Below are 10,472 nucleotides of genomic sequence, written 5' to 3'. Positions count from 1 at the left end.
TGTTAAGGGTTTTGGGTGTATGGGCCTTACTTTTTGAGAAAATTGCATAAATATTTATGCATTTTTTCAGCTGTACTATACAGGGTGCGTAAAGAGTTCCCGGAATTTTTTTGATTGTTAAAATAGTCTGGATCTTTGGTACAAATCAACCAACCAAGAACTTCATATATCAAAAATCTTCTTTTATTTAATAATAACAAGATTTAAAGAAAAATTTTATATTAAATGTTCAAAGTTGCCTCCATCGGCTTCAATACATTTTTTGAGTCGTTTTCTGAGGTTGCCGACGATGTTCGCACACTCTTCCACCGTTATTTCGTTCCAGGCACGCTCCAAAGCCTTTTTCAGCGTGTTCAAAGTGTTGTACCGTCTTCCTGAAATTTTCTGCTTCAACATAGACCACACCGAATAATCCATCGGATTGAGGTCCGGCGGGTTTGGCGGCCAAACGTCTTTGCCCCAGAAACCGGGAAACAGCTCCTCGCAGGTGGCGATGGTCGTTTGAGCTGAATGTGCAGGTGCCCAGTCCTGCTAAAGCGTGAATCCTTCTGCACCGAAATGTTGTGATGCCCATGGCTGCAGAACTTCCCGAAGAACCTGTTGTTGATAGTTGGTGGCGTTGATTTTGACATTCCTTTCAATGAATATCAGTGGCGTCTTCCCAGTTGCACAAATGCCAGCCCAAACCATCACAGAGGCCGGAAAATGTTTTCGCCGCAGCAGTTCTCTTTCTTCAGGATTTGACGACGATTCTGGCAATTGTGAAGCGGCTCGATGGTGAAAATTTTCTCGTCAGTGAAGAGGACCTTTTGCAAGCGAGCACCGCTGATCAACCGGATCATTCGGCGTGCGCATTCTTTTCTCTTCTGTTTCGTTGCGTCTTTCAGAAAGTGAACGCGATCGATTTTGTAAGAACAACATTTCAACTTTTTATGGACAATGTTCCGGACGCTTCCTTCGCTTATCTTAAGGTCTTTTGCGAGTTTACGCATCGAGCGTTCCGAATTTCGAGAAATTCGACAACGGACCTTTTGAACGTTCTTTGGCGTTACTGCTGTAGCTGGTCGACCACTACGAGGAGGATCCACAGTTTTGCCAGTCTCTTTGAACCGTTTCACGGCATCGTACACAGTCGACTTCTTAAATCCCGTCGTGCGAACAATTTCTGCCGTCTTCATTCCACGTTTGTGTAATTCAACGATGGTGGTAATTCATAGCTCGCTTAACTGAAAATAAACAAATAACTTAAAAATGCGGAAAAATGGGAAGAATAACTTAAAGATTTTACAAAAAGCGGAAACAAACATTAAAAAATTCCACATAAACTAAATTCCGGGAACTTTTTACGCACCCTGTAAATACAATGAATAATTGAATGTCAGCATGAAGTAAATTAGCCGAGCAGGTTAACTGCCCGTGCAGCTACTATTTTGTAATCCATGCAAGCTCGGTTCAAGACAGCATTCTGATAATTTTCTTTTTTTTTCTTTTAAGATTATTCTATTTATGAATTGATTTTTTTCATTCTTTGCAGCAATAAAAAACGATTTATTACTTGGTATTATATCTGTTTGTAGTTTTATTATGTTATGTGTTATAAAATTCTGTCATGGCTGTGCAATGTTGCGGATGAAATTTGACATAAAAACAATTAAAACATAAATTATCTAAAGGTCATGGTGTACTAGGTCGTTGAATTCGCCCTGATACGGGCTATAATACCATAATTTCAAAAATATAAAGTGTCATTTAAAAAATTGTAGGTGACCTTGACAATTACGGAAAAAAAGAATGTTGTTAAATTTTTTTTTATTGGAGTGTATAGTCAATCGAAAACTGATAAACTTTTATTAAAAATATTTTTTTGTTCGATTATCGCAAGTACTTGAAAAATCGTGAAAAGTGTTACGTGGGACACCCTGTATACATAAATATAATTTTAATAATTTGTTGGTCCTCCTTGTTTTGTTATAACTTGAAAAATCCTATCTGACATACTCTCGATGAGTTTCTAAAAAATTCTTTCGCTAATTTCCTTACTCGCTCTTATTATTGCGTTCTTTAATTCTAAAATGTTTTGATACTGCCGATTTTCAGCATAAACTTTCCTAACAATAATGGCCCAAATGTTTTCCATCGGATTTTGGTCTGGTGAACATGCTGGCCACTTAATAACATTAATTCTATTTCTTTGCAACCAAAACATTGTTTTCCGACTGGTATATATAGCCGCGTTGTCTTGCTGGAAGGTCCAATTAATTGTATTGTGCTCGTGCATAAAAGATAACAAATTGCTGTCTAAAATTGCGATGTACTCATCACTATACATCCTTTTTGATGGAAAAGCCAATTGCAACATGCCATCAATACAAAAGGCACCCCAAACCATCACACTTCCTCCGCCGAAATTTCGTTTTGAGAAGTATTGCGGTTCTTTTCGGAGATCTCGCCAATATGAGTTGTAACCGTCCGGTCCATCGAGATTAAACTTTTTTTCATCCGAAAAGATAACCTGATTATCAATGAAAGAAGTTGAAGTAAACCGTAGGAAAAAGATTTTGACGTCTAAAGTTAACTTACGTTTTTCCAGTCTCGATGCATGTTTGCTCGAGCGTACTCGAGTCTCGCAACTTTATGACGAGGTAGAAGTTTAGGTGCAGATTTTAATTTCTGTCTCACGATGTTAGGATTGTTTTTCAGAACTCGACGTACTGCCCACCGTGAAACATTGAGATTGAGTTCACTTTTAATTTGGTTACAGCTTTTTAGACTGTTACTGGCTGCTTTTACAATTACCCGTTCGATACGGGGAGTCAATTTTTTCTTTGGGCCACCCTTTTTATTCTTACCATAATTGACTGGATCATGTAAGAAATTCAGAACGACTTTATATGACCGCTCTAGTCTACGAGCAATTTCCCGAACACCAACTTTTTCCTCCATAAACGCCAAAATTTTACCCCTTTCTTCTTCGGTCAAATATGTACCACGTGGCATTGTTTAACAGAGATTTTTGTTAAATTTTAATTTATATTGCTATGAAGAATGTAATTACTTGGATTCAGTGAGTTTGTTGTTGATCTGGATGGGGAGAAGTTAACTTAATAACATTGGTGGTATAGTTACGCAACAAGTGAAAATCACTTTTTCGATCATATCGTTTCGTATAAAAGAGCAACTTCAATTAGACTTAACGTAAAGTTTATTGCGTCCCATACTGTTTCAGCTCCTGCAGTTGATTTTTTACATTTTGACTCTGAACTACAGAACAACTAAAAAAGTAGGTGGTGCTATAGTTATGCACTGCAGTGTATTTGCACGTCCGACTTACCGACCGACTTACCGACTAATCGTTTACCGACCCATTCATTAAACTGAATTATCTTTTGAAGTTTGAAGTGAAAACTATTTATTACTACAAAAATATATATAATACAAATTAAATTAAATATTTCTTATAAACTTAACTAAATATTAATAATAAAAATTTTAATTAAACATCTTGTACAAAATTTAAACTAAAAATTGATTATAATAATAAAAAGTAAAGCGAAAAGGCACTGGATCTTCTTAGCGGGACGTTACAGCTCTAAGCGACCCTTAATTTTCGAACGGCGGTCGAACGTTCGCGACGTTCGCTTTCATAAGGGTTCTCATTCCTTATTCTTGATGTTTAAATACATATTCATTCGTCCACTCTTTCACACTATCATTCCGATCAGGTAATAATGATCCTTGTTGGACCGGCTGACGCTTTGTGCAATAGAGAGAGAAAGAGTGTTCTAACAAAGAAGTTATTACGGTTTTCCCGTTTCTACGCAGTGAGCAGGGGAATTCCCGAAGTGCGAAGCACTGGCTAACTGCGTAGCGCTGGTGTTGTGCTACGGCTCTATCTCTCTCGAGCTAAACCCGAGTTTTTGTGTGCGATTACAACTGTATTATGTTACTATGGTTGGCGACGATAGTTTCAAGGAGGGTCACGTAAACTATTGTAAAGAAGGAAATAGAAGGAAACCTTTCCTCGTGTACATCGCATGAGATACTCTCGTAACCCCGAAAGGGCTTGACTAGATACACGAGTCCAGGGTAGAGCAGATAAAGAAGAGAAAGCGATAGAAGAAGTCAAAAATAGAAAAGAATTAAACTCAAACTCTTCCTTGTAAACCCCCGCATGAGAAATCCTCGTAACCTCGAAAGGCTTGACAAGGACGCACAAGGTTGAGGAGGAATGAAAAGATTGGCGGAAAAGTGAAACACCCACCTCACGCCCCTTACATGAGATACTCTCGTAACCCAAAAGGGCTTGATAAGGGACGCAAGGCGGATAAATTTCAAATTTTCCGCCGGGGCGTAACAATATTGCAGCAGAAAGGACGTCGCTGTCAAACAACATAGATCGTCGTTTTTCTATATTTTGTATGAATTCGTTTGCAAAATTAGTGTTTTTCTTTCTTATTTCAATAATGCATCGGTCAAAAATTGCATACGAATCACCAACTAATAGGTCTTCTATTTGCAATCGTTTCGTTGCAATTCGTGTCGGTTTTAATATATTCAACAGTTCCATAATTTAACTCCATTCTAATTCCGATAATGCGACATCCTCGTTGTTATCATTATCATCGTCTTCTTCATTTAAAATTTTTATTGTTTTTACTATATTTGCCACGTTGTCAACTGTCACAGTGTAAATCTGACTTGTTTCAATCCCATATACATTACAAGTTTGCATGATGATGCTTTTTACATATTCGGCAGTATGGCTCTTATAAAGTTCGACGACTCCTAGCGTGCGTACATGTAATTTACCATCTTTCATAAATTGCGTATTAATGTCAAGAAACGATCTGCTCATGCAAGTTGCTGCATCCACTTCCAGGCATATTAATTTGCCTTTTACTTCCTCTGTAATTTTTTTTCTGATTTCAATTGCTTGTTCAATAACTGCATCACGGACTTTATGTGAATTTACTTTTTCTTTTTGGAAATTTATCATTTGAATAATATCTTTAAACGCGTTATTGTTAATCAAGGAAAGTGGTCTTCCATGTACAGTCACTAATCTGACACATGCATCCATTACGTTTTGCTTTTTTACAAGTTTTGCTACCAATATCGTTATCATTATTTAAGCCTTCTCTTGCCTTGTTTCTCTCTTTTTCTAACATTACCGTTGTGAATTCATTTGGATGGAAAACTTCCAAATGTTTTTGTAGATTCGTTGAATGATCCTACAAATATATATTTTTACAATTAAAATTTAATTTAAAGTATATTAGCATATATAGTAATTTAATTAATAAGTAAATGTTGAATTTGAGGAATGTCTGGCAGGCTTAATATATAAAATAATACACGAGTGTGTTCACTTTCTTTGTTGTATATGTACGTTTTTATTGCTTCTCTACTCCTACACTTGCTTTCGCTTGCTGAGCTAGAACGGTAATGGACGGCTAGCTTTTTCTCTAGTGCCGCGCGCTCTGGGCCTTAAACTATGTATAATAGAGAGGGGCGACTGCAGAGGGAGCAATCGTCCTGTACTCCTACAGTAAATTATACATACCGAAATGATGGAACCACAGTTTCGAATTGAATATTCAATTTGGTTTCGCCAGCACACAATTTAAAATATTTTCGGACAATTTCGCATTTCTTCCTACCCATTGTCTTTATAGAAGATTCGAATTAAATATTCACAATTATACACTTTCACGAACGCTATGACACTGAAGTGATAAAGTACAGAGACTATTTTGCGAGGACTACTGCACACTTCTAATACCTGGAGAGTTCTGATTCGAATGCCGTTTCGTACTTGTTGGAGAAATTTTTCAGAAGATATTATTGGTTCTTTGATTTCGAAAGAAAACGCAGGGACAAAGATAATAAAATTTATGGTGTCCACAATTTTGGTTGACCTTTACCAAAAGGTGGGACGCAAATCCGGATGGGTTATATGTCATTGGAAAGCCCTTGACGAAAGGAACACAATGGTGTGGGTGGGAGGTCTTAAATATGTGACCTTGACCCGCTAGAGGTCAAAAACTAAGATGATTTCAAATATATATATTGAGTTTACTCAAAAGCTCGACGTTAAATCCGGATGGGTCATATATCATTGGAAAACCCTTGACGAGAGGAACACAACGGTGTGGGTGGGAAGTCTTAAATATGAGATCTTGACTCGCTAGAGGTCAAAAACTAAAATGCCCCAAAACATATAAATTCATTAACTTTTTTTTCCTTATTTAACGACGGGAAATCTTCGGAAAACACACCCCTAGAAGGGGGGTAGTGCCGGATTTCTACAGGCTAAAACTCCTCGGCAGCCCTCCATCTAGCAAACTAGAGAAGGTACCGCGACCACTATAAAACCTAAGCTAATCCTAACCTAACCTAACCCTTTTTTTTTTTTTTTTTTTTTATCGTGGGGAAATCTTCGACAAGACGCCCCGCCACCCCCTGGGGGGAGGTGACGGGGTAGTGCCGGATTTCTACCGGCTAAAACCCCACGGCGACCTCCTCGGGCGTTGTGGAGAGGCTCCGGGACCTGAGTGATATTTCTCCGGAGCCTCCCCCGCCTCGCGCCGAAGCGCCCGTCTCGGAGGGGAGTCGAAAGGACTCCCCTCTGCCGACACCGGGGGTCGCACCCGATGTCGGCTCCATCTCGGGGGACTGCGTGCAATGACGCCTGGGCCCCCAGCCCAGGACACCTGCAGTCCCCGCGCCTCGATCTCCCTACGCGGACTGCGAAGAGGAACGACCCCCCGCCCACCCCGCGCGGTAGACCGGGCGCTGACCGCGCCTCGCCAGCTTCCGGTGCCGGCTTCACCACGGGTCCGCGTGCAATGACGCCCCAGCGGGGCGCCTGCGGCCCACCGAGTCGTCCCCCTGAGGGCTGCGGTGGGCTGTGGTCAGCCACCCTACAGAGGGACTCCTCGGCTTCACTTCGTCCCTCACCCACAGTGTGGGAGGGACACCCCACTCTCCGCCCGGAGTCACCCGGCCCCCCAGAGACAGGCGGAGAGGGCCCCCGATTGGTAACGGGTTCCCTCCCCGCCCGCCCCCAGGTCCGACCGGGGTCCGGGCTCTTTTCGTCCAGGGCGGGAGGGTCACCACGACCCCTCCCACCCCCCCCCCCCCTCACCAGTCCCCTACCCGCATCCGTCGCGCCGGGGGGGCAACGGCGATCGGCGCCGTCAACCCCCCCGGATCCCTTAGGGCGGCGGGTCCCGCCGGCGCCGCGGTTGGCGCCGGCCTCTCCTTCAGGGCGATGACCTCCTCGCAATAGGAGATCACCGCCCTCCACCTCGTCTCGCCGGCGAGCATCTGTCTTACGACGCTCGCCGGCGAGAGGTCTTGCCCCACCTCCACACGCAGGGCGTGGCGGGCCAACTCAAACACAGGGCACACCTCGAGGGTGTGCTGTGCGGTGTCCCGCCCCGCCCCGCAGTGCCAACACTTCGGTGTTGGCTCCCTCCCGATCCGGCACAGGTACTCCCCGAAACACCCATGTCCGGAGAGCACCTGTGTGGCCCGGAATGTCAGGGCGCCAAAGCCGCGATCCCGCCACTCTGACAGCACCGGCAGGACCGCCCCGACGGTGCGGTTTCCGGCGGCCACCCCCTGAAGGGAGATGCGCCACCTTTCCACCGCGACCAGTCGGGCCCGGCCCCGATACTCCTCGACCGTAGGCCCCGGCGGGTCCTCCCCGGCCTGACGGAGGGCTCTCGAGTACCAGTAGGTACTGGCCTCGACCCCCGCCAGGTACCGGAAAGGTACGAAACCCGCCAGGACCATCGCCGCCGCGTAGGAAATCGTGCGGTATCCCCGCACGACCCTGACGGCGAGCCGGCGCTCCACCTGCTGCAAAACATTGCAGCTGCGCCTGCTCGCCGCCGGTCGCCGGCCCATATCGGTGCCCCGTACAGGGCTACGGACCGGACGATTCCCGCGTAGAGGCGGCGAACCCTCACACCCGGCCCCCCGAGGTTGGGTAAAAGGCGGCCAAGAGCGGCCGCCACCCTATCCAATCGGGGAGCCAGACGGTCGAAGTGCGTATCGAACCGCCAGTGGCTATCGAGATACAGACCGAGGTATCGGAGACCTCGGCTGATCTCGATCCGGCACCCTCCTACTCCGAGCCAGAGCCCGGTCGGAGGGGCTACCCCACGTCGAGGCTCGAAGAACCACATAGCCTCGGTCTTGTGGGGAGCCAGCTCCAGACCCAACTCCCGGATCGCGTCATGGACGCGTGCCACCGCATCCTCGGCACGGCGGCTGGTCCGCTCCCAGTCCCGCCCGGTGGCCAGAATGAAATAATCATCTGCGAAGATAGTTGTCCACACCCCGGGCGGGAGATCCACCTCCTGGGTCGGGTTGTATCCCAGGTTCCATAGGGGAGGACCCATTTTGGAACCCTGGGGCACCCCGCGGTCCACTTCCCTCCAATGCACTGTACCGTCCCGGCCCACGTAGCAAATCCACCTGCCATCCAGGAAGGCCCCGATTATCCCCCGCAGATACGGGGGAACGTTGTGACGAACCAACGCCCCCCGTATCGCCCCATGGGGCAGGGTGTTGAACGCATTGGTCACATCCAACGAGACGCCAAGCGCCACCCCGCCCCGGGACGTGGCCCACTCCGCGAGGGTGCGCACCCGCTGAATGGCGTCGATGGTGCTGCAACCCTCGCGAAACCCGAACTGGGTGTCGGCCAGATCGGGACCCACGCTCGACAGGTGGTGGGCGAGGCGTTCGGCAATAATATGCTCGAAGAGCTTGCCCACCTCGTCCAACAGCACGATGGGCCGGTACGCGGAGGGGGAGTCCGCGGGCCGACCTTCTTTGCGAAGCAGAACCAGCCGCCCCTCCTTCCACAACGCGGGAAAAACTCCCCGTTCCAACGCGGCGCTAAAGAGGCGGATCAACCTCGGACCCAGGACCCCCGACGCGATGACCCAGGCACGGCCGGGTATACCATCAGGGCCCGGAGCGGTGTTTTTCGCCCCGAGCTTCTTGATGGCCCCGGCGAGTTCCCCCTCGGTGACCTCCAAGTCGGCGGACCAGGCGACTGGCTCCGCCGGCTGCTCGCGCGGGCGTGGCTCCTCCTCCGATCGGGGAAAGAGGGTGTCCACCACCCGCCCGAGCAATTGAGGGTCCAGGCTCTCCGACACCGGGGGCGCCCATGGGCGAAGCTTGCCCATCACCATGCGGTACGGACGCCCCCAGGGATCCTTGTCGAGAGAGCCCTGGAGCTCCTTCCGTGCCCGGGACTTCGCGTCCCTGATGGCCTGCCTCAGGGCCGCTACGAAGACCCGGTACGTGCCCCTCAGCAATTCCTCCCTCCCCGTACCCTTCGGGCGCGCTGCCACTGGCGCCGGGCGTGCTGACATTCGGACCGAATGTCCTCAATGTCGCCCGACCACCAGTACACCGCCCTCCGGGGGGGCAGACGAGAGGCCCGGGGCATGGCGGTGTCGCAAATTGCGGTCATCGCCCCCCGGAACCACTCAGCCTCCCCCTCAATGTCCGCGACAGGCCCGGCCGGAAGAGGTGGCCAGGCCACGACGAGGGCCGCTGCCATCAGCAGGTCCTTGTCCATCCGCCTCAGCACCCAGCGACGCGGTGGTGCGCCACGCGTCGGGCGGCAGGAGGTGGGGAGAGAGACGCTGAACCGGATATACCGGTGGTCACTCAACGTCTCCCTCATCGCCACTCTCCAACCCCGCACCCTGCGCCCGATCCCAGGGGACGCCCAGCTTAAATCCACAATGGACTCCCCCTGGGCCCGAACGCAGGTGCTGGCGGAGCCCCTGTTTAGAAGCAGGAGCCCCACGCTTGCCGCCCAATCGAGCACCGCCCTGCCCCTCACGTCGGTCCTCGGGGACCCCCAGGCTTCGGCTTTGGAGTTAAAGTCCCCGAGGACCAGTGCCTGCCGGGCGGGGAAGCTGGAGATGAAGCTCCCCACCCGGTCTAGGCACTCCTCGAACTCGAGGCGGGTCCAGCTAGGCGGTGCGTAAACGCCCACCACCGCGACGCCCCCCCAGTCGACCCCGACGAACCCCCGCCCCCTCACCAGTACGTCGGCGGGCGGGGGAAACCGCGTCCCTCCCAGGACGATGGCGACGGAGCCCCCCTCGTCCGCGAACCAGTCATGCCGGTCCGGGACTCGGTGCGGCTCCGCCACCACCGCGACCTCGATCTTCCACTCGGCCAGGGTTTGGACCAGAAGGTCCTGTGCCCCGACCGAGTGGTTGACATTTGCCTGCAGGAATGGACCCCTAGGCCCCATTGAAGGTGTCCATTCCTGCGGCCTCCACCGCTGCTCCCTCGTTGCTGGGGCCCGCTGCCCCAGTCGACGAAGCAGCCGACTGCTTCGTGCCCGTCCTCGCCGTCGGCGCCTTCACCGCCGCGCGCTTCTTCCCCCCTTTGTTGGAGGAGACCGAGGGGCATCCCCTGGCCCCCATCCT

This window comes from Osmia lignaria, chromosome 8 (genome assembly GCF_051020975.1).
Source record: "Osmia lignaria lignaria isolate PbOS001 chromosome 8, iyOsmLign1, whole genome shotgun sequence".
Lineage (NCBI taxonomy): Eukaryota > Metazoa > Arthropoda > Insecta > Hymenoptera > Megachilidae > Osmia > Osmia lignaria.
This window is presented reverse-complemented; position numbering follows the sequence as displayed.